General features: G+C 45.8%; 2 long non-coding RNA genes across 2 annotated transcripts; both read left to right on the top strand.

The window, feature by feature from the left end:
- The first annotated feature begins 20930 nt into the window (after positions 1-20930).
- Positions 20931-21345, top strand: LOC141145819 (uncharacterized). Its single transcript, XR_012244656.1, has 2 exons — positions 20931-21003; positions 21136-21345. It is a non-coding gene; the product is annotated as an uncharacterized lncRNA (long non-coding RNA).
- A 1887-nt stretch (positions 21346-23232) lies between these two features.
- On the top strand, positions 23233-23647 carry LOC141145820 (uncharacterized). The gene is made up of 2 exons (XR_012244657.1): positions 23233-23305; positions 23438-23647. It is a non-coding gene; the product is annotated as an uncharacterized lncRNA (long non-coding RNA).
- The last annotated feature ends 200 nt before the right edge of the window (positions 23648-23847 follow it).

The following is a 23847-nucleotide window of genomic DNA, read 5'->3' as shown; positions in this document are numbered from 1 at the left end:
GCATCAGTCCAATGCTGCATCTGTCTCCCGCAACCTCTGCACTGAGAACTGAGTGTTCAAACACCACTGATCGCTCAGTTCTCCCCTCCACTCTTAGGAGAGAGCGGTGACTGTTAGTCACCAGCTCTCTGCTCTGCCCCTTCAGTGCTCACTGGAGCGCTAAATTGTGGAGGGGGCTGGAGTGGCCGGCTCAGTCTCCCAGTGGCTCACTGAGAGGCTGAGCCAGTTGCCGCTCTGGGCATCTGGGTGGGTCCCTTCTATAAAGTCAGAATCAGTACAAAGCCTTAGACCGGCTGAGTGACGTCAGTCGACAGTGGGGATTACCTGCTACTGATTGAAAATGGGTCACAGGAGTGCAAAACAACCTGCACTCCTGTGATCCAACAGAGAAGTAGGGCTAAAATAGCTTTGCAAACCAAAAAAAGGGGAGTTTGAAGGGCAAAAATTATATGTCATAACATACAATAATATCCCATAAAACACTATTTACCTGGTATAGGTAGCGTCGCTCTAGTCAATAAACTGCATATATATCAAAAAAGATTGTCCGCACTATAGCAGTGGGAGACCAGAAGACCAAATGAGCAACACAGCAGGCAGTGTGGGGAAAATAGAAAAGATTATTTATTAAATGATTAAAAATTTAGTAAATTCCTTCATTGGAGGTGACAATTGGAGCACATAAACAAGATATATATCAAGTGACTACTGAGCTAAACAGTCAGTGGATATTGCAACACACATAACAATGCACATAGACAAAAAAACGACCATAACACATAAAACACATAAACAATCGTCTGGACGCCAGATAATCTATTTACAGCTATTCATGCCACGACTGTATGTCATCTCATGCAATGTATTAAACATATAGTAGATATATGGCATAAACACCCGTGCAGAGGTCCCTGGGGGCTCAAGCATGCTAGAATAAAATTAAAAATGGGGAGGTAGGAAATACAGCATGATTGAAACATGCTGGCTTTTAGATGGAAAAATTGTCCATGAAGTAGCATTGTGGGTGTATGGTTTATACAAAGAACAATGTTCATCAATAGGTAATATGCACTTCCACTGAGATTGAGCTTCTTAATGCTGATGGTATAGAACTAGAGTCCTAATCCAGGCTCAATGGAGGACTGTGCGGTATCCCGCAAATATACAATTAGGACTATGCAGCTGGGGGAGGAAAAGGTGAAAGAAGAAAGACCATAGGCCACTATGCAATCGACCTCACAGAGCGATTTAGATTATTACTGCATATCCATACATCCATCATAACTGCAGTACATATTCAATATGGAATATTGAATAATCAGGGTAGTCAGCCTCTCACTTCACCATACAATGCATAGTATGCTAGGCAGTGTTAGATGCAAAAGCCGGCTATACAATACCCTCCAGGGAAAGTGCCCTCCTCGATTTGATGGCTTCAAATAGTGGACTCCTTCATCGTTTCTACAATGCCTCAAGCTGTCCTACATGACATGATTGAGAAGGGGGCATCTTGTGACACTAGTGACGTCAACGCACGCAAAATGAATCATGTAGCTTCGTCTAAAATAGCTTTGGCCATACTTCTCAATTAAAGTCCTGAGTAGAGATGGAAAAGACAAGAAAAAAAAAAAAAGAAAAATTGTGAAACAATTTTTTTCAAACTGGTCTTTTTTTTTTTTCTTGAAAAATTGGGGGGGGGGAAGAAATGTGGGATATGTACTTTTACAATGATAAATAATATATCTATTCATGGTTTTCAAACTATATAACATGAATACCTTAATGAGACTTTAGGTAAAGTCCTAAATTATTGTGGGTTCTCTCCACTGAATTGTATCCTGAATACAATTCAAGTAACACTGTACTTTTCAATGCAGTTCTCAAACAAGAGAAATATGCATTTCTGCCACTGGAGGGCACTGCAGAGGAAAGGAACCAGTTTAGTTTGCCCGTGGACTCCATCTTTTACCTCCTACAGTTGGGTGATTGTTGGGACAGAAGATGATGGTTTCTGTCCTCTCTGGCCTTAATTGACAGGTACGAGGGTAAATTTGTCTGACAAATTTGTTTATCTTATTTAACCATTGTCACGGGCATGGCCAGAGCGGAGGCTGTTGGAGAGGACTGTGTGCAAGCCTGTTGCCCACCGATTATGGGCCCTAGCATTTGAGGTGAATGAGAAATCCAGTCTGAACTGTATTAATCGGACTCAGTCATGTATATATTGTATGGGGACTCCTTACTGTATATTTGTGTCCCTGAAGAGGGAGGGGGGATTCCTCCAGCAGCCCCCTGCTGATAAGACTGATTCATTCTGCTGGGACACATCCTGTGAGGAGATGCTGGTGTTATCAACATGTGTTTATGTTAATTGAGAGAGCTGATCACATTAGCCACCAGCCCTGGCTAATAGACGAATGGTCTAGGCTGAGGAGGGGGGAGATTGTTGTTTGTATTGTTAATTGTATTAATGTGTGAAGCCCGGTGCCCACAAGACTGTCATCTGGTCTGGGTACATTTTGTAGTAAATTAGGTCATGTTAATTAGGTTAGCTTTGAGTCATCCCTGATATAAAAAGGTCTGTGAGATCTCAAAATAAAGGCAGTTCTGATGTACTCCAAGACTGGTGTTGTCTAGTTCTTGGGGTTTCTATAGCCAGATCCATTGGACTCGTGTTCCAGAACTTAGGAAGCGGTATACAGACGGAAGCACTCAAGCGGAGTGTGGGGCGTTCCGTGACATTGGTGGCAAGCAGCGGGAAAGCTTCCTGAAGTCTGAAGTCTGGGACATCCAAACCTCCAACTGGATCCAAGATCAGCATAGCAGACTTCAGTCACCCCAGCGGAGATATGGACCTGGCATCAGAATTCCCGGGGCTGCTGCGGATCATCCTTTCAACGTACACCAGGACTGTGTCTGAGGATGAATACCTGGAGCTCAGGCAGCTGATTCGGGTGGAGCTCTGGATTGCAGCCCTCCGTCTCGCTGGTATAAAACAGGGCAAGTGCTTTCCAACCCAAGAGCAACGGGCCAGTGACCAACGGGCATTGCGGATGGCATTCCTGGGAGAGCAGCCCCAGGAGCAATGGGTGACTGAGTTGGACAGGTTGGTCCAGCAGGAGATAGAGCTGGACAATCGTTATCGGGCTCTGCAATGGCACGCAGAGGAGGGATATTTAGGGGAGACAACAGAATGCTCTCCGGAGGGATATGACTTTGGCGGCCCTGGATTGCTGTGGGAGAACCTTACAGATCTTTTTATGTTTGGCGATGAGGGGGAACCTGACCTTGAGGACATGAGGGACTATAGAGAGTCTATGCTCGGTCTTGCAGGGGTCTCAGAGCTCAAACCTGATCTGGACCATTTGCTAAGGAAGGAACAGCATGTGGAAAGGGCATACAGGAAACTGCTAGAACAAGTTCAGCAGCATGCCAGAGAATTGGCAGTGGAAAATCCGGAGATTGCCGTCCCCAAACCTGAAGTGCTGACAACAGGGGAGAGCTCTGCTAACCTCTGTCCAGAAATGATAACATCTTCTGGGTTCCATGGACAGGAGATGGTGAACCCCTATTCCCCGACATCAGTTGCAGAGACATGGGATTTGATAGACTTTTCTGCTGAGGAAGAACAACCTGATGAGCCTCCAGCAGAAGAGCTGCTATCAGGGCCAAAGTTCACTGTGTTCTGCCCAGCACCAACAGTGGCTTCGGCCTTCCTGAGAGAAGAGGTAGTCGGCCTTTCTCCCACAACACTGACAGGGACATGTGATTTTCTGCCAGCAGCATCTATGGAGTTAAAACAAACTTCTCCAGCTGAAGATCTGGTAACTGAACAGAGGGTCCAAGACCTCTGTCCCACACTTTTACCACTTCCAGAGACTGGGGATTTAATAGACATTTCTGTAGAGGAGGAACCACCTAGCAAACCCCCAGCAGAAGTGCTGGCAACCGGACAGAGGGTCCAAGACCTCTGCCCCACACCTGCAGCAATTGTGGAGGCTCAGGGTGAGAAGATGGCAATCACTTCCCAGCAGCAGATACAGGGGGAGAAGGGAGAGGAGGTGTGTGTTGTCCCTCCCCAACAGTTGGCCAGGGTGGAGGAAGTGGGCTTTCCTCCCCAGCAAAGATCCGTGTACCTGGGAGACAGTACCATCGACATGTCGTCCCAGCAGCCAGATGAGGGAATGGAAAAGGAAGCAGCCGGCTCACCTCCCCAATGGCAGCTACACAGTTTGGGAGTGGAGGAAGCCAGCTGCCTGCCCCAACAGTTAGCCGGAGCAGAGGATGCGGGGTTTCCAGCAGAAGGGCTGGCAACAGGGCCGAGGACTGCTGGACTCTGCCCTCAACTAACAGAGGATGGATTTCCTGTGAAGGTGGATGGAACTTCAGTCTCCACCTGTATACCCCAGGGATGCTGGGCAGTGGGCCCAGATCCCCAACAGCATGACAGAGTGAGCCCAGTCACCCTGTCTTCTCTCCAGCAGCAGATATGTTCTCTGAGAGAGGCAGAGGATGGCTGGGTGAGTAATGCACTGTTTGGGATAATTTGTTTGGGGTACTGTGTGGGTACAGGCAGTAGAGGACTGGAGCTGTTTACTAACTTCGGAGTCAACCCGTCTGGGGTCTCCTCCTGTGTTAGTCTCCTGCTGAAAGGGGAGAAATGTCACGGGCATGGCCAGAGCGGAGGCTGTTGGAGAGGACTGTGTGCAAGCCTGTTGCCCACCGATTATGGGCCCTAGCATTTGAGGTGAATGAGAAATCCAGTCTGAACTGTATTAATCGGACTCAGTCATGTATATATTGTATGGGGACTCCTTACTGTATATTTGTGTCCCTGAAGAGGGAGGGGGGATTCCTCCAGCAGCCCCCTGCTGATAAGACTGATTCATTCTGCTGGGACACATCCTGTGAGGAGATGCTGGTGTTATCAACATGTGTTTATGTTAATTGAGAGAGCTGATCACATTAGCCACCAGCCCTGGCTAATAGACGAATGGTCTAGGCTGAGGAGGGGGGAGATTGTTGTTTGTATTGTTAATTGTATTAATGTGTGAAGCCCGGTGCCCACAAGACTGTCATCTGGTCTGGGTACATTTTGTAGTAAATTAGGTCATGTTAATTAGGTTAGCTTTGAGTCATCCCTGATATAAAAAGGTCTGTGAGATCTCAAAATAAAGGCAGTTCTGATGTACTCCAAGACTGGTGTTGTCTAGTTCTTGGGGTTTCTATAGCCAGATCCATTGGACTCGTGTTCCAGAACTTAGGAAGCGGTATACAGACGGAAGCACTCAAGCGGAGTGTGGGGCGTTCCGTGACAACCATTATCACTTGATTACCCAGAACTTTTACCCTCTTCCTGCCCAGGCCAATTTACAGCTTTCAACGCTGTCACACTTTAAATGACAATTGCATGGTCATGCAACACTGTACCCATATGAAATTTTTATCTTTTTTTTTCCACACAAATAGAGCTTTCTTTTGGTGGTATTTTGCTAAATAAATGAAAAAAGGCCAATTTAAAAAAAAAAAAAAAACACTGCATGTTTCTTTGTTTCTGTTAAAATAATTTTGCAAATAAATAATCTTTCTTCATAAATTTAGGCCAAAGTGTATTCTGCTACATTTCTTTGGCAAAAATAACCCAAATCAGTGTATATTATTTAGTCTATAGGAAAGTTATTGAGTCCACAAACTAATCAATCCTGGTGTACTGACCGCCTATCTCATTTTTTAACGTCCGAAAACACCAGGACAGTACATATATCCCCCAAATTACCTTTTTGGAAAGTAGACAGTCTGAGGTATTTGGTAAGAAGCATGGCGCTTTTTATTAAGTTGTAATTTTTTGTTACAATTTTTTTGGACACAGCGGGTGACAGATCGTGCTAGAGCGTGGCTCGTTCTCGGGAGGACTTTACATAACGTCCTCATAGAACAATAGGGTTACAATGGTGCAGGTGGGAAGCAGTTAGATGATTCCTATTAATGCTTTCTATTATCACAGCATAATGTTTACCTATAGTCTGGTCAGTAAATTGGTTTTTCTTTTCCTCCTCTCAGTACAATTTGGAGAGCAACATCTAGAGTTTGGAAATATTTCTTCTAAGAGAAAAGCTGCAGTTTGCAAATATTGTGAGAAGAAATATTTTTAAAATGCTACAAGAATGACAAAACAAGTCCTTGCAAGCCAGAGCTAAAGACATTAAAAAATACTTTATGGCATGAAATGATGAGGACCATAATGAAAGCACAAGTAGCTTTTCCCTCCAGAGTTCTCATTCCAGAAACACTTTCTGTTGCTTCTGGATCATCACAAAGTGTTTCTTCACCAGCAGCATCTTCAAGTAACAAAGCGTTTCAGACTAAATACAGAAAAAATACACAATCCCTTCATTTATAGGAAAAAATGACACCTAAAAATCAGAAAATTGATCAAGGTTTTGCAAGAGTAATATATGCATCCGGATCAGCATTGTCAATAACTGAAAAAAGTCAGGAAGCTTTTACATTATTATGAGGAAAAGGGGGTTACAGGGCCGTCTTTAAGGCAGTGCAAAAGGGGCAGCTGCCCAGGGCCCAGTCATTTTTGTGGGTCCCAAAGCAGCTGCCCCTTGAGCTCCCCATAGGTGTATCCTGGATCGCTCCTAGCTACAGGGGCCCGTGTGGCCTCCCTGTACCACCACTACGGGTCTCTGGTCAGCTGTACTATGACAGGGGAGAGGCGCAGCTGTGGGTTGTCTGTGTACTCGAAACCCGCTCGCCCCCCCTTCCTGTCAGCAGCCGGCTCTCGCTAATCGCTGCTTGTTCTTCCCCCTCAGGCTAAGCAGAACAAGCAGACAATCAGACAGATAATTTTGGGTTGCTCCTAGCTACAAGGGCCCACGTGGACTCCCTGTCATTCATATCAATGTAGCTAAGCAATCTCCCCTCTCACCGCTGCATGGGCCACTACGGGTCTCTGATTGGCTGTGCTAAGATGGGAGAAGAGCAGCTGCGAGTTGTCTGTGTACTTGCAACCCCCTCCCTCCCTCCTCCTCCTCCTTCCAGCACCCGGCTCTGTCTAATCACTGCTTGTTCTTCCCCCTCCCTCTGGCTAAGTAGAACAAACAGCCAATCAGAAGAGAATCGAGGAGCATGATGGGACATATAGTCCCATGGTGCCTAAACTATAACTTGCTGTTAAAGGAAGAGGGAGCAAGATTTGTCTGGGAAAGAATTCACCAGCACAGTGCAGTGTTCTGGGGAAGTTAGTGAGAGAAACATGTGGTACAGTTCCCCCCAGAGACTGAGCTGCTGAAAAACCAACAAGCAAGTACCATGTGGAGTAGATTGCAAGAGGAAGAGGACCATGTTGCTGAGCCACTGCCAGGATATGATCCTTGCTGCACTGCCTACCCGAAGTCATCATGGGCAACCCCAGACACCTGATTGAAGGGACCACTGCTGTTGTGTCGCTGGATGTGTTAAGTGCAGCCACTACATGCTACCACCATTAGAGCATGAACCATTAGCAACTACCTTGGAGGTGATCACAGCTTGTGGGGCAAGCAGGTGTGCTGTTGTGAGAGGCTTAGGTCAGCCATAGACAGAGCGATTTTCTTTCCTGCAACCGATGGTTGCAGAAAAGAAAGTCGCTTGATTCCCCCATCTACACAGTCAGTGTTGATGGGGGAATCCCTCCTGCTGAGCCATTGTCTTTTTCCAGCAGGGGGTGGGGGAAGATGTCTCCTCCAGGAGAATGCAGTGAATTATGCTGGCAGCTATAACAACTGCTAGGAATAATCAAATGTAAAATCCTTCAAGCTGACTGTACTGATCGATCAACTGAACAAGCTGAGCTTTGAACCGTTTATGGCCAACTTAAGTCAGGCTGCAGAGCGGACTGGACAGAGGTATGTGCCATGGCAGCTACTGAGTGGAGAATAGTAGATCCCAGGGGAAACACATGATCACCCTTTCAATGCTAGAAGATCCCTGCTGGAAACTTCATGCATTTTCATTGGGGTTCTGCTAGCAAAGAAATGGTTAATCATACACTTCCAACACAGATCTGAAAGGGTTAATCATGCATTACCAACTGGAATCTCATCTGCCAGCAATGAAAGGGTTGATTGCGTCCAGTTACCCCCCCACCTCCCTAGTCCATGGTGTGCAAGCAGTAAGGAAATGATGTATTGTAACCCTCAGCAACCAATCAGTGAGCCATAATGACGTGCTGTAATCTCTGGCAACCAATCAGTGAGCAATATTAATGTGCAGTAACTTCTAGCAACCAATCAGTAAATGGTGATCATGTACAGTAACTTCTAGCAAGCACTCAGCAAGCAGAAATGATGTGCTGTAAAATCTAGCAACTAATCAGTGAGCTGTAATGTGTGCTGTAACCTCTAGCAACCAGTCAACGAGTGGTAATGATATGCTGCATCCTCTTGCAACCAATCTCAATCGCTGCCTGATCTGCTGTAGTAAACTGATTTTGAGTCTAGCTGCTCTCAGAGCAGGTGGAGAGTGAAATTGCGTGGCAGGGAGTGGGGACCTAAGAAAATGTTTGCCCGGGGTCCAATCAATATAAAAGACAGCCCTGGGGGGGGGGGGGTTGTATTTCTCATGTAAAGGTGAAATGTTCTTAACACATACAGACCTTGTTGCTCCAATTGCAATAACAAAAAAAAATAAAAAAAGCATGTTTAGTTTATTTATTGAATAAGCTGAACTTTTATTTTAAGAAACAATTTTCAATTTGTAAAACTAATCCACACTACTTTTTTCTTTTAGTTTTTCTGGAAAAAAAAAAACAATTTTCAATTCCTGGAAAAAAAAGTTTTTCTCACGGCTTAAAAATTTCCAGAAATTCTTCATCTCTAGTCTTGAGTAGGGATGCGCTTTATGTTCGGGTCGAACATGAGTTCGGAAAACGAACATTATGGGGCATTCGCGCCAAATTCGATGGCCGCGTAACGCCCCATAATGCACTGCAAGTGCATTGCTGTATGATGATTGGCCAAAGCATGCACCATGACCTGCATGCTTTGGCCAATCCCAGCACCCTCAGCTAAGAGAGCCATAATTGGCCAAAGGCAGGGTGCCTTTGGCCAATCATGGCTCAGGGGGACTAAGTCCACGCCCCACACTATATAAGGCTGCCTGCACGTCGGCCCCTTGTAGTGTGTTGTTGGCGTGGACGGAGAGAGAGTGTCATTTAGATTGAGATTGAACAGGCAGGCAGGTTATTCAGTTAGCTGCAGTGTATTTAATATATATCTACAGTCAGTCTTGTGTGTGTGTATATATATATATATATATATATATATATATATATACACACACACTGCATCCAGTTTAGCTATATCTGACTGCAGGCCATTCCTGGTGTATTTTTTCTAATATACTTCAGGCAGGCAGGTTATTCAGTTAACTGCAGTGTATTTAATATATACATATACAGTCAGTCTCGTATATATATACACTGCATATACACTGCATCCAGCGTAGCCAAGCCTATATCTGACTGCAGGCCATTCCTGGAGTACTTTTTCTAATTTACTTCAGGCGGTGTACACAGTACACAGTACCGTGCACCCATAGTGCAGTTGCTACTACTTTTCTGGTGGTGTACACAATACAGTACACCCATAGTTATTACACTTCTGTTGGTGTACACAGTACCGTGCACCCATAGTGCAGTTGCTACTACTTTTCTGGTGGTGTACACAGTACACAATACATACAGTGCACCCATAGTTGCTATTAGACTTCTGGTGGTGTACACAGTACCGTGCACCACTAGTGCAGTTGCTACAACTTTTCTTGTGGTATACACAGTACACAATACATACAGTGCACCCATAGTTGCTATTAGACTTCTGGTGGTGTACACAGTACCGTGCACCCCTAGTGCAGTTGCTACTACTTTTCTGGCAGTGTACACAATACATACAGTGCAAACATAGTTGTTATTACATTTCTGTTGGTGTACACAGTACCGTGCACCCATAGTGCAGTTGCTACTACTTTTCTGATGGTGTACACAATACATACAGTGCATCGTTTGTTGCTATTAGACTTCTGGTGGTGTACACAGTGCGGGTGCACTCCTAGTGCAGTTGCTACTACTTTATTGGTGGTGTACACAGTATACAATACATACAGTGCACCCATAGTTGCTATTAGACTTATGGTGGTGTACACAATACCGTGCACCCCTAGTGCAGTTGCTAATTCTTTTCTGGTGGTATACACAGTACATACAGTGCACCAATAGTTGCTATTAGACTTCTGGTGGTGCACACAATACCGTGCACCCATAGTGCAGTTGCTACTACTTTTCTGGTGGTGTACAGAGTACACAATACAGTGCACCCATAGTTTTTGTAACACTTCTGTTGGTGTACACAATACCGTGCACCCCTAGTGCAGTTGCAACTACTTTTCTGGTGGTGTACACAGTACACAATACAGTTTAGTGTGGTTTTGCTAAACAAAATTTACAGCATGTCCGGAAGGCAACCAAGGAGCAGCAGACACTCACAGGCACTAAAAGAGGGCAAGCAGTCTCTGTGTCTACAGTCAACAGTGCTGGTCGTGGACACGGTGCATCCTCAGCACGTGGCCATGGGGTATGCCTGTCCTTTTTTTCTGCAGCTGGCAGTGTTATTGAGCCATAACATGCAGAAGAATTGGTGGAATGGATAACAAAGCCTTCCTCATCCTCCTCATCCTCTGTCACCCAGGTTCAGAGTAGTTTGCCTGCCAATGCAGCTGCCAAAGTGGCCTATTCCATCAGCTCCATGTCAACAGTCACTCCTTCACTAGCCCCACCATCATGCATGGAGGAGTCCCCCGAACTATTCAACCACAGTGTCGGGTACATGCTGCAGGAGGATGTGCAGCAATTTGAAGGCTCTGATGATGGTACCCAGGTTGAGGAAGGGAGTAACGTGAGCCTAGAGAGAGGGGGTGCCCAAGAAGGACAAGAAACTGGCAGTCATGTTCCTCTAGCTGCAGCATACTGCCAAGTTTGCTTCAGTGAGGAGAAGGTAGGGGATGATGGGGTCACTGACTCTACTTGGGTGCCTGATAGAAGAGAGGAGGAGGAGGCACATCTCCAATGAGGCAGGATGCCCTCCAGGGGGCAGCTTAAGGGCAGCCACCCTATTGCATCACACCGCAGAGCTAAGCAGGTGCAGGGCGTTGCCGACTCCCCGCATATTTTTAAAAGTTCTTTGGTGTGGGCCTTTTTTGACACGTGTGCAGCAGATCACACCATTGCTGTTTGCAACATATGTCTGAAGCGTATCAAGCGTGGCCAAAACAGCAGCTGCTTGGGCACCACATGCTTGACCAGACATTGGACGACCTTCCATACAATCCGTTGGCAACAGCACTTAAAAGACCCACATCAAAGAACAAGGCGGACTCTCCTTGCTCCTCATCAGCTGGGATCTCCAACCCCACTATACTTCCAGTCCTCTCAGAAACCTGCACTGAGAGGAATGAAGGTATAGAAATAGGTGTCCCAAGTACTTGCGGCCAATCTGCTAGCAGTAAACCAACATCCGATTTTAGCAGGGAAATTTCACTAACCCAGTTGCTAAACCATCAAAAGAAATTCGGTCCCAGCCATCCACATGCTCAGCATCTGAATGCTAGCTTGGCCAAATTGCTAGCACTGCAACTGCTGCCTTTTCAGCTGGTAGACTCTGCTCCCTTTCATGAATTTGTGGAATGTGCGGTACCTCAGTGTCAGGTTCCCAAACGCCATTTCTTTTCACGGAAGGCCATTCCGGCTCTCTACCAGCATGTGGAAGGCAATGTCTTGGCCTCGTTGGACAGGGCGGTCAGCAGTAAGGTGCATATTACCGCTGACTCATGGTCCAGCAGGCATGGACAGGGACGTTATCTTTCTTTCATGGCGCACTGGGTAACTCTGCTGGCAGATGGGAAGGATGCAGGACAGGTTTCAGTATTGCTGGAGCTTGTTCCGCCACCACACCTCCAAAATGCTAGTGGTGATTCTGCCACAGCTCTCTCCTCCACCCCCTCCCCTTCTTCTTCCTCTATGGCCTCTTCCTCTGCATATTTGTCCTCTGAACCAGCGGTGCTCCATAGGCATTCAAGGGGCTACGCAAGCACTCAGGCAAAAAGATGCCATGCGGTGCTTGAGTTGGTCTGCTTAGGGGACAGGAGCCACACTGGGGCAGAGATTCTGTCAGCTCTGCAGGGGCAGGCTCAGAGGTGGTTGACGCCACGCCAGCTTCAGCCAGGAATGGTTGTATGCGACAATGGCACCAACCTCCTCTCTTCCCTCCAACAGGGACACTTGACCCATGTTCCCTGTTTGGCTCATGTCCTGAATTTGGTGGTGCAGCGGTTCTTGAGCAGGTACCCGGGCTTACAGGATCTCCTGAGGCAGGCCAGGAAAGTCTGTAGTCATTTCCGCCGGTCATATGCCAGTGCTCGGCTGGCTGACCTTCAAAGGGAATGCAACCTGCCCAAGAACCGCCTCAATTGTGACATGCCCACCAGGTGGAACTCAACGTTGGCAATGCTGCAGCGGCTGCACACACAGCAGAGAGCCATCAATGAGTACCTGTGTGAGTATGGCACCAAGACAGGGTCAGGGGAGCTTGGCTTTTTTTGGCCATGCCAGTGGCTACTGATCAAGGTTGCATGCACTGTCCTGTCACCACTTGAGGAGGCCACGAGGATGGTGAGCAGTGACAGTGCATGCATCAGTGATACTGTTCCTCTTGTCTTCCTTTTGGAGCACACACTTTGTAGAACAATGGACAGGGCACTTGAGGCAGAACAGTGGGAGGAAGAGGAGAACTTCCTTACCTCTCAAGGCCTCCTTTATCCAGATAGTATTCCTGCGGGCCCGCTGATCACACAGGAAAAAGAAGAGGAGGAGGTTTGTGTCGGCATGGGGGTGGAGGATAACACTCAGCATCAGCAGCAGTCTTCAAGGGATCGTTTTCAGTCCCCAGAAACCCATGGAGTTGTATGTGGCTGGGAGGAGGTGGTTGAGGATCATGTGATCCTTAGCGACCCAGAGGACTCAGGATCGAATGCCTCTGCAAACTTATGCTGCATGGCCTCCCTGATCCTACAAAGCCTGCGAAAGGACCCTAGGATTCTTGGTATCAAGGAGAGGGATCATTACTGCCTGGCAACCCTTCTTGATCCACGTTACAAGGGTAAGGTTGCAGAACTTATCCAGCCTTTGCAGAGAGAGCAGAGGATGAAACATCTTTGGGAGGCCTTGCAGAAAGGTTTGTGCAATGCGTTTCCAGAGCCTGGGAGGTTACAACTTCCTGATGCTGGACAACGTGTTGCTGAGGCTTTGTTCAGTCACACAAAGAGCGGTGGAGAATGTGGCCGGCTGTCCAATGCCTTCAGACAATTCTTCAGTCCTCAGCACCAAGGTCTGATCGGTTCCAGCAACCATCGCCAGCGTCTGAATTACATGGTGCAGGAATATCTATGGGCAAGATCAGACTTGGACACCTTTCCAACAGAACATCTACTTGGTTACTGGATCTTGAGGATGGACCCAGAGCTTGCTCAATATGCAATTGAGCTACTGGCCTGTCCTGCATCCAGTGTTCTTTCTGAACGCACATTCAGTGCCGCTGGAGGCTTTGTAATCGATCAGAGTGTGCCTGTCCACAGACTCTGTTGATCGGCTCACATTCATAAAAATGAATAAGTCTTGGATCACCAGCTACCAAGCACCTGATGCTGTTGTAACCAATTGATTTTTCTATGGATGTGGGATCCATTGAAGGTTGCATATGCTAAGTGACTATCCTATTCCTCCTCAATCTTCATGATGATAGCTTCTAAGAATATTTTTGGTTCAGGGCACCACCACCACTGCCTAAGGCCCAATTTTTCTGCCCCTGTTTAACAGTGGCGCGTAATTATACTTTTTGATCAAATATTTAACAGCAGGGCTCGTTCCTGCGCTCAACAAGAGTATCTGTAAGGGGTTGCAGTGTTGTGGCACCACCACCTCTGCCTAAGGCCCAATTTTTCTGCCCCTGTTTAACAGGGGCGCATAATTACAATTTTTGATCTAATATTTCACAGCAGGGCTTGTTCCTGTGCTCAACAAGAGTATCTGTGAGGAGTTGCACTGTTGTGGCACCACCACTGCCTAAGGCCCAATTTTCTGCCCCTGTTTAACAGGGGTGTGTAATTACAATTTTTGATCAAATATTTAACAGCAGGCCTTGTTCCTGCGCTCAACAAGAGTATCTGTGAGGGGTTGCAGTGTTGTGGAACCACCACCACTGCCTAAGGCCCAATTTTCTGCCCCTGTCTAACAGGGGAGCGTAATTACAATTGTTGATCTAATATTTCACAGCAGGGCCCGTTCCTGCGCTCAACAAGAGTATCTGTGTGGCTTTACAGTGTTGTGCCACCACCACCACCCCCAGCCAAGGCCCAATTTTTCTGCCCCTGTTTAACAGGGGCATGTAATTACAATTCTTGATATAATATTTCACATCAGGGCCCATTCCAGCGCCCACCAAGAGTAACTGTGAGGGCTTACAGTGTTCTGGTACCACCAACACCTAAGGCCCAATTTTCCACAGAGTGTATAGGGCAGGCCGTATAGTATATGCAGGCAGTCCCCTTTTTTCAAACATCCGACTTACAAACGACTCCTACTTACAAATGGAGGGAGACAACAGGAAGTGAGAGGAAATCTACCCTTAGGAAGGGAAATTCTCTCCTGTAAGAGTTAATATGGGAAAAAGGTGTCTCCACTGATGCTTTATCACCAATCCTTGTTTCCCTAATAACCCAACATTTTCAAAATCCAATTGTCATTGGGACAGAAAGTGAGGTGAAATCTTCTGAACAGGGACACAGACAGCAAAACAAATGTTACAGGGGTTATAACCCTTCCCTATGTTATCCAAAAAGCTTAAAAATAGAATTTTTGGCTGGAGCTACACGTAGCCTCCCTGACGGTTTTCCCGAGTGTGGCTCGGGGTTAAATTTCAGTCACATTAGCGGTAACCCCGAGCCACACTCGGGATTACATTGCAGGATCCTTGTGCGGCTTTACTTACCTTGTCCCCAGGATCCTGCGATGTCCCCCGCTGTGTCTGCGGGCTCAGTCCTCCTCGGAAGCCTCTCTGTGCCAGGCTCCGTTCCCTGCGAGCATCGCGACGCATGGGGGCAAAGCCTGGCGGCAAATTAAAAAATGTAAAAACCATAACACATACACATACTGTATGAAATTATTTCACATCCCTTTTGTCCCCAGTGCTTTGGCCCATGCCCTGCATGCAGTTTTATGTTATATATACTGTTCTTTCTGCCTGGAAACTGGAGATTGTCCATAGCAACCAAAAAGTGTCCCTTTACGTCAAAAGTGGCTTTAGACCAGCTAGAAAACAGCGATAGTAAATTAGAACACTTGCAGAATTGAGCGATAGTGAATCGTGGGGAAATGTATTATATTATTATTATATTATTATTTTTTAAAATTATTTTTATTTATTTATTATATTATAATTTATGTTTTTATGTTTCAAACTTCATCACACCCGGGATATCTACTAGACTCTTGTTTGGACAAATTTAAGTGTGTTATTGTTAAGAATTACAGGCCTACAATATAGAACACCAAATTTCCATGCAAAATAATTGTACCGCTTTCAGCACCTAAAATCCGAAATAATCATACCGCCAGGGAGGTTAAAAAATGTGCCTGTTCCAAATTACAAACAGATTCAACTTAAGAACAAACCTACAGTCCCTATCTTGTTTGTAACCCGGGGACCACCTGTATACTGCTGTCCAGAGTATATAGGGCCTGGGGGCCCCACGCCTTTTTTTTTAAATTTGGGTGCGGGGTTCCCCTTAATATCCATCCTAGACCCAAAGGGCCTGGTAATGGGCTGGGGGGGGGACCCATGCCATTTTTCTCAATGATTTTCATCTATATTGCTGGGACCTGACATTACATTACAAACGCAAGCAATTTTAAATGACTTTTATGCCTTTAGAAATGTCATATTGTACAGGGACTGTTCTAAACACGGGAAAAATGCGCCACTTTACAGTCATACTATAGACACCCCCCAGGCACGATATGTAAAGGAATATTTCACTTTTATTGTTTCACTTTAAGCATTATTAAAATCACTGCTCCCGAAAAAATGTCAGTTTTTAAAACTTTTTTTTGCATTGATACATGTCCCCTGGGGCAGGACCCTGGTCCCCAAACACTTTTTATGACAATAACTTGCATATAAGCCTTTAAAATTAGCACTTTTGGTTTTTCACGTTCATGTCCCACAGACTTTAACGGTGTTTGCGCGCATTTTTTTGCCTGTTCGCATCTTCTGCCATGAACCGAACCGGGGGGGTGTTCGGCTCATCCCTAGTCTTGAGTGGTGCAGTTGATACAAAAGTCATTATTACTGAGGTTTGCTGCCCAAATAAAAAATAAATATAGAAAATAAATTAGAAGCTGATTGGCTACCATGCACAGCTGCACCTGATTCTGAATGCTCCAGTTTTAGCAAATCTCCCCCTATATTTTCAGTTCACATAAGCTATTTTTCTCATTTTTCCACCCCCAGCAAATTTGTTACAATGTCTAATTGTCAATGGCAGACCTAATAGCAAGACCCCAGTAAAATAGGAATAGAGATAAAATAAACTTTGGTAGCTAAAACAAACATCTGTGATAATCCTTGGTATGCTTGCAGGTATGGACACACACACACTTTTCTGTATAATGTACTGTACGTCACACAGTTTTTTGTCTTAGAAAATTAGTAAAAGTCTCATTGGGTCCTATTGTCCCACGCTGCCACTTTTCAAAGGTACAATGTCAATTATTATATTGCACTGCCCTCTGCAGGCTGAATGTGGCATAGACACAGCACTAATTTGTGCTTTAGTCACTGTGCAACCTTTGTTCCCTACAGTATAGCAACAAATGTTTTGGGGTTTATTTTGTACTCTTCTAGAGTCAAGTCCACCAAAAAAAGGTCTCTGTTTGGGGTGTATAGGGGTGCTGAATTGGCTTTTAGCTTTTTAAATTACCTAGAGAAATCAGCAGCATTATCCAACCACAATGGTCCTAGGCCTCCTTCCTTTCATACAAAGGAGTCATATTTCCCAACTTATTATGTACAGTATATAGCAGAGGAGCCATCAGGGAGTATCACATTCTTACTTTAAACTGTGGTGGTTTAGAAGTGAGGGCAAAGCTTAAAAGTCAGATGGGGATATGAGAATTAGAGGAGTGGTACATTACAGCGATGCCTTCCTGTTGTGCACCCTCTGGTGGGTTGTTAGGCCTACAATGAAAGTTATCAGTGATTGCAGGTCCCAGACACCATCCCTCCAATTTACTATATTGTTCAGATTGCTCACTAAAGTCGGCCCTTAGCAATGTTAGAAAATACTCGTTCACATATTTATGAGACACCTCTATGTCTCTAGTGATTCCAAGCCTAGTCTGCAGAGAGTCCCACCAAACCTTCAAGGTCCATTAGACATGGGGCCCAGGTTGCCAGGTGTGTGCACCCAAGGGAACCTTTCCTACCATAGCTAAGCAGACAGGCCCTCCTCCATCAGGCTACCACTTGTTTCTGACCAGAACCCATTTGAATATATCTTTAGTTCTCCGGGTATAAGCTATTTTGCATAAATAGGAAAAAGAGACAGTCCCCTTTCCATTTAACCAAAGCATTTACTGAACTTCTTAGCAACAACACATGAAAGTCCAAAGTTATATTTCAAGTCGAAACATTCAAGTCGAAACATACGGTAATTAAATCCAAAGATGTGGTAATAGGGTAGAGGCACTCTTAAATAACTTTCAGAAATTATAATCTTCATGGTGCTGCAAATGCAAGAGGAGAAAGCTGGTGGTATTAACAAATCACAGTTCTCATAAGATAAATAGTTACATAGTAGGTGAGGTTGGAAAAAGACACAAGTCCAACCTATGTGTGTGATTACAGTATATGTCAGTATTACATTGTATATCCAATGAGGTTGGAAGCCTGATCCCCAGTTAGGCGACCAAAAAAGTGGGGGCATGTTTGGACTATTACGGTACAGTAATCGTTGGTAACAATTTAAGGCATAAAACAGTAGTAGTAAAATTGAAAGTTAATTTATTGATGCAGGGGACAAATCAAAATTCATACAATAAAACTACATACAAGTACAAGTATGTCAACAATGGGATCATTAGTATACAGTACAGCACGACATCTCAGATATCATATTCCTCGACTAGTTTCGCGGACAAACCGCTTCATCAGGAGGGAATCTGGAGATAGTTGATTCTGACTAAACAGTCTGAGCCTAACAGATAAGAAGACATATAATGAGATTGACCAAAGGACAAGAACAATGCAAATAAGGTTTATGTTACAGCATCAAGATTAACAAAGGTAATATGCAATACATGGGGAAAAGGGGAACGAATCTGCTTACCCATGTCCCAACCGAGCCCAGGCGCACAACCCCACCACCAAGGGGTAATCTCCCACGGCGACCTGAGGGAGCTAAAGAATGACGGGGATAGTAAAGATGATGTATGTCATAATAAGGTAAACTAAATTGCCTTCCCCGGGAACTTTTTTATGTTTTTACCAGCATCAGGTATCCTTATGCCCATTTCACCGCACAATTCACACAGTCACATCCCTTCCCTCTTTTCCCCATGTATTGCATATTACCTTTGTTAATCTTGATGCTGTAACATAAACCTTATTTGCATTGTTCTTGTCCTTTGGTCAATCTCATTATATGTCTTCTTATCTGTTAGGCTCAGACTGTTTAGTCAGAATCAACTATCTCCAGATTCCCTCCTGATGAAGCGGTTTGTCCGCGAAACTAGTCGAGGAATATGATATCTGAGATGTCGTGCTGTACTGTATACTAATGATCCCATTGTTGACATACTTGTACTTGTATGTAGTTTTATTGTATGAATTTTGATTTGTCCCCTGCATCAATAAATTAACTTTCAATTTTACTACTACTGTTTTATGCCTTAAATTGTTACCAACGATTACTGTACCGTAATAGTCCAAACATGCCCCCACTTTTTTGGTCGCCTAACTGGGGATCAGGCTTCCAACCTCATTAGTTATTAATTTCTGGATGATGGTACATGTTTATTTTTGTCATTGTAATTTTTACCTATAGAGGCCACTCGCTTAGTCGTATACATTGGGTGGATAACACACCCGGCACCATGTCGAGTGGGATGTTTGGGTGAGCCGTCTGAGTGGACATGGCCAATTGCCCTCCACTTTACGGACCCAGGCTGTCCCACCCCTCATTTTTAAATCAACCCCCATTGACACATATGGTTTGTGCCCTCTGGGGGTGGGCCTCTTACTATAGAATCTATTACTCTCTTATACTACCATTGTTTATTAATAATTAGCCCCGTTGCAACCCTCCGAGACAGATTCCCATTAGTTTGGCCAGGCATTATTACCGTGGCTACCCGCCCTATTTCACATGTCTCTACCCGATCATGTGGCTTGCCTATGGCCTTTCTTAACGTTTATGCATTTTTATGCAGTTAGGTCCATGGGTTTATGTCTCGGGGGGGTGATTGCACCGGTTCTTTAGGGTATTTTAATCCCTAATTCACCTTTTTAGGTTTTCTATGCTAAGTATATGCTTTATTTATCCTATTGTTTATGTCCGTTATACACCTTCCATTCGTTTCATCTTTCCGCTGTACTGGGACCCTCTGCTTCCCCTTCTCCTGTTCCCGGCTGGGGCGCTGGCGCGGGCCCCTCCCCCTGGCTTCTCCCGCGGCGGCCTGGTGAGGTCCCTGGTGGAGGGGTCGGTCTCGTCAGCGGGACTGCCCCCTCCTCTTGCACCTATTCGGGCGGGGACGTGTTCCTTTGGCCGTAGGGTGGTTGCGCATGCGTGCGCGCGCGGCTCCTTCTCGCGCGCGCGCGCCGTGTGGGACCTCTGACCCTGTGACGTAATGCGCCGGCGTCTCGCTGGCGTGCGGCGCAGCGTCGCAGGGTTGGGAGCTATAAATGATGGGCCTTACCTGTCTGTTTGACGGTCTCGTTTTTGGTCCCCGGGTCTGTGTATGCTAGCCAACCAATGGTAAGTTTGAGGGTATTACCCAATGTATCCTATATGTAAGTCCCCCATCCAGGGCACCAACATTGGCTATATTACATACCATGTTTCTCCTTTAGATGTTGTAAACTGGGGTGGACTTGTCCGGCTATGTGGTCGCCCGTCACTTGCAGTCTCTAGTAACAAATCCCCCCCTCCAGTTACCTTGTCGCGGCTTCAATTCCTGGCACAACGCCTTCCCCGGGAACTTTTTTATGTTTTTACCAGCATCAGGTATCCTTATGCCCATTTCACCGCACAATTCACACAGTCACATCCCTTCCCTCCTTGTTCCTCCCTTCCCCCCTTCCCCTCCCCTTTCCCCCCCCTCCCGTTTTTTCCTTCCCCCCCCCCCCTTTTTTTCCCCCTCCCTCCCCTCCTCTTTCCTATTCCCCTTTCCTATCCCGTTCCCACCATCCCCCCCCCTTTTCCTCACCTCCCCCCCCCCCTTTTTCCCTTCCTTCCTCCTTCTCCCCTTCCCCCATGTCCCTCACCCATCCCCCTTCCTTTCCATCTCCTTTCCTTTATTTCAATCTTCCTATCTTACACCACACTACACCATTTATTTTACAATTGTTCCCATCCTTGGCTTTCACTAGATGCATTCCTTTTCACTCCTTGCACACTGCTTTTTTATTTTCTCACTTTCCACGTCCTCACCTTTCACCTTCCCCATATTCTTATCACCATCTTCATCATTGTCACTATATGTTTCACCTGTCCCGTGTGTGGCAATTTAGTTTACCTTATTATGACATACATCATCTTTACTATCCCCGTCATTCTTTAGCTCCCCCAGGTCGCCGTGGGAGATTACCCCTTGGTGGTGGGGTTGTGCGCCTGGGCTCGGTTGGGACATGGGTAAGCAGATTCGTTCCCCTTTTCCCCATGTATTGCATATTACCTTTGTTAATCTTGATGCTGTAACATAAACCTTATTTGCATTGTTCTTGTCCTTTGGTCAATCTCATTATATGTCTTCTTATCTGTTAGGCTCAGACTGTTTAGTCAGAATCAACTATCTCCAGATTCCCTCCTGATGAAGCGGTTTGTCCGCGAAACTAGTCGAGGAATATGATATCTGAGATGTCGTGCTGTACTGTATACTAATGATCCCATTGTTGACATACTTGTACTTGTATGTAGTTTTATTGTATGAATTTTGATTTGTCCCCTGCATCAATAAATTAACTTTCAATTTTACTACTACTGTTTTATGCCTTAAATTGTTACCAACGATTACTGTACCGTAATAGTCCAAACATGCCCCCACTTTTTTGGTCGCCTAACTGGGGATCAGGCTTCCAACCTCATTAGTTATTAATTTCTGGATGATGGTACATGTTTATTTTTGTCATTGTAATTTTTACCTATAGAGGCCCCTCGCTTAGTCGTATACATTGGGTGGATAACACACCCGGCACCATGTCGAGTGGGATGTTTGGGTGAGCCGTCTGAGTGGACATGGCCAATTGCCCTCCACTTTACGGACCCAGGCTGTCCCACCCCTCATTTTTAAATCAACCCCCATTGACACATATGGTTTGTGCCCTCTGGGGGTGGGCCTCTTACTATAGAATCTATTACTCTCTTATACTACCATTGTTTATTAATAATTAGCCCCGTTGCAACCCTCCGAGACAGATTCCCATTAGTTTGGCCAGGCATTATTACCGTGGCTACCCGCCCTATTTCACATGTCTCTACCCGATCATGTGGCTTGCCTATGGCCTTTCTTAACGTTTATGCATTTTTATGCAGTTAGGTCCATGGGTTTATGTCTCGGGGGGGTGATTGCACCGGTTCTTTAGGGTATTTTAATCCCTAATTCACCTTTTTAGGTTTTCTATGCTAAGTATATGCTTTATTTATCCTATTGTTTATGTCCGTTATACACCTTCCATTCATTTCATCTTTCCGCTGTACTGGGACCCTCTGCTTCCCCTTCTCCTGTTCCCGGCTGGGGCGCTGGCGCGGGCCCCTCCCCCTGGCTTCTCCCGCGGCGGCCTGGTGAGGTCCCTGGTGGAGGGGTCGGTCTCGTCAGCGGGACTGCCCCCTCCTCTTGCACCTATTCGGGCGGGGACGTGTTCCTTTGGCCGTAGGGTGGTTGCGCATGCGTGCGCGCCCGCGGCGTGTGGGACCTCTGACCCTGTGACGTAATGCGCCGGCGTCTCGCTGGCGTGCGGCGCAGCGTCGCAGGGTTGGGAGCTATAAATGATGGGCCTTACCTGTCTGTTTGACGGTCTCGTTTTTGGTCCCCGGGTCTGTGTATGCTAGCCAACCAATGGTAAGTTTGAGGGTATTACCCAATGTATCCTATATGTAAGTCCCGCATCCAGGGCACCAACATTGGCTATATTACATACCATGTTTCTCCTTTAGATGTTGTAAACTGGGGTGGACTTGTCCGGCTATGTGGTCGCCCGTCACTTGCAGTCTCTAGTAACAAATCCCCCCCTCCAGTTACCTTGTCGCGGCTTCAATTCCTGGCACAACGCCTTCCCCGGGAACTTTTTTATGTTTTTACCAGCATCAGGTATCCTTATGCCCATTTCACCGCACAATTCACACAGTCACATCCCTTCCCTCCTTGTTCCTCCCTTCCCCCCTTCCCCTCCCCTTTCCCCCCCCTCCCGTTTTTTCCTCCCCCCCCCCCCTTTTTTTCCCCCTCCCTCCCCTCCTCTTTCCTATTCCCCTTTCCTATCCCGTTCCCACCATCCCCCCCCCCTTTTCCTCACCTTCCCCCCCCCCTTTTTCCCTTCCTTCCTCCTTCTCCCCTTCCCCCATGTCCCTCACCCATCCCCCTTCCTTTCCATCTCCTTTCCTTTATTTCAATCTTCCTATCTTACACCACACTACACCATTTATTTTACAATTGTTCCCATCCTTGGCTTTCACTAGATGCATTCCTTTTCACTCCTTGCACACTGCTTTTTTATTTTCTCACTTTCCACGTCCTCACCTTTCACCTTCCCCATATTCTTATCACCATCTTCATCATTGTCACTATATGTTTCACCTGTCCCGTGTGTGGCAATTTAGTTTACCTTATTATGACATACATCATCTTTACTATCCCCGTCATTCTTTAGCTCCCCCAGGTCGCCGTGGGAGATTACCCCTTGGTGGTGGGGTTGTGCGCCTGGGCTCGGTTGGGACATGGGTAAGCAGATTCGTTCCCCTTTTCCCCATGTATTGCATATTACCTTTGTTAATCTTGATGCTGTAACATAAACCTTATTTGCATTGTTCTTGTCCTTTGGTCAATCTCATTATATGTCTTCTTATCTGTTAGGCTCAGACTGTTTAGTCAGAATCAACTATCTCCAGATTCCCTCCTGATGAAGCGGTTTGTCCGCGAAACTAGTCGAGGAATATGATATCTGAGATGTCGTGCTGTACTGTATACTAATGATCCCATTGTTGACATACTTGTACTTGTATGTAGTTTTATTGTATGAATTTTGATTTGTCCCCTGCATCAATAAATTAACTTTCAATTTTACTACTACTGTTTTATGCCTTAAATTGTTACCAACGATTACTGTACCGTAATAGTCCAAACATGCCCCCACTTTTTTGGTCGCCTAACTGGGGATCAGGCTTCCAACCTCATTAGTTATTAATTTCTGGATGATGGTACATGTTTATTTTTGTCATTGTAGTTTTTACCTATAGAGGCCACTCGCTTAGTCGTATACATTG

This window comes from Aquarana catesbeiana, linkage group LG05 (assembly GCF_042186555.1).
Source record: "Aquarana catesbeiana isolate 2022-GZ linkage group LG05, ASM4218655v1, whole genome shotgun sequence".
Taxonomy (NCBI): domain Eukaryota; kingdom Metazoa; phylum Chordata; class Amphibia; order Anura; family Ranidae; genus Aquarana; species Aquarana catesbeiana.
This window is presented reverse-complemented; position numbering and strand designations above follow the sequence as displayed.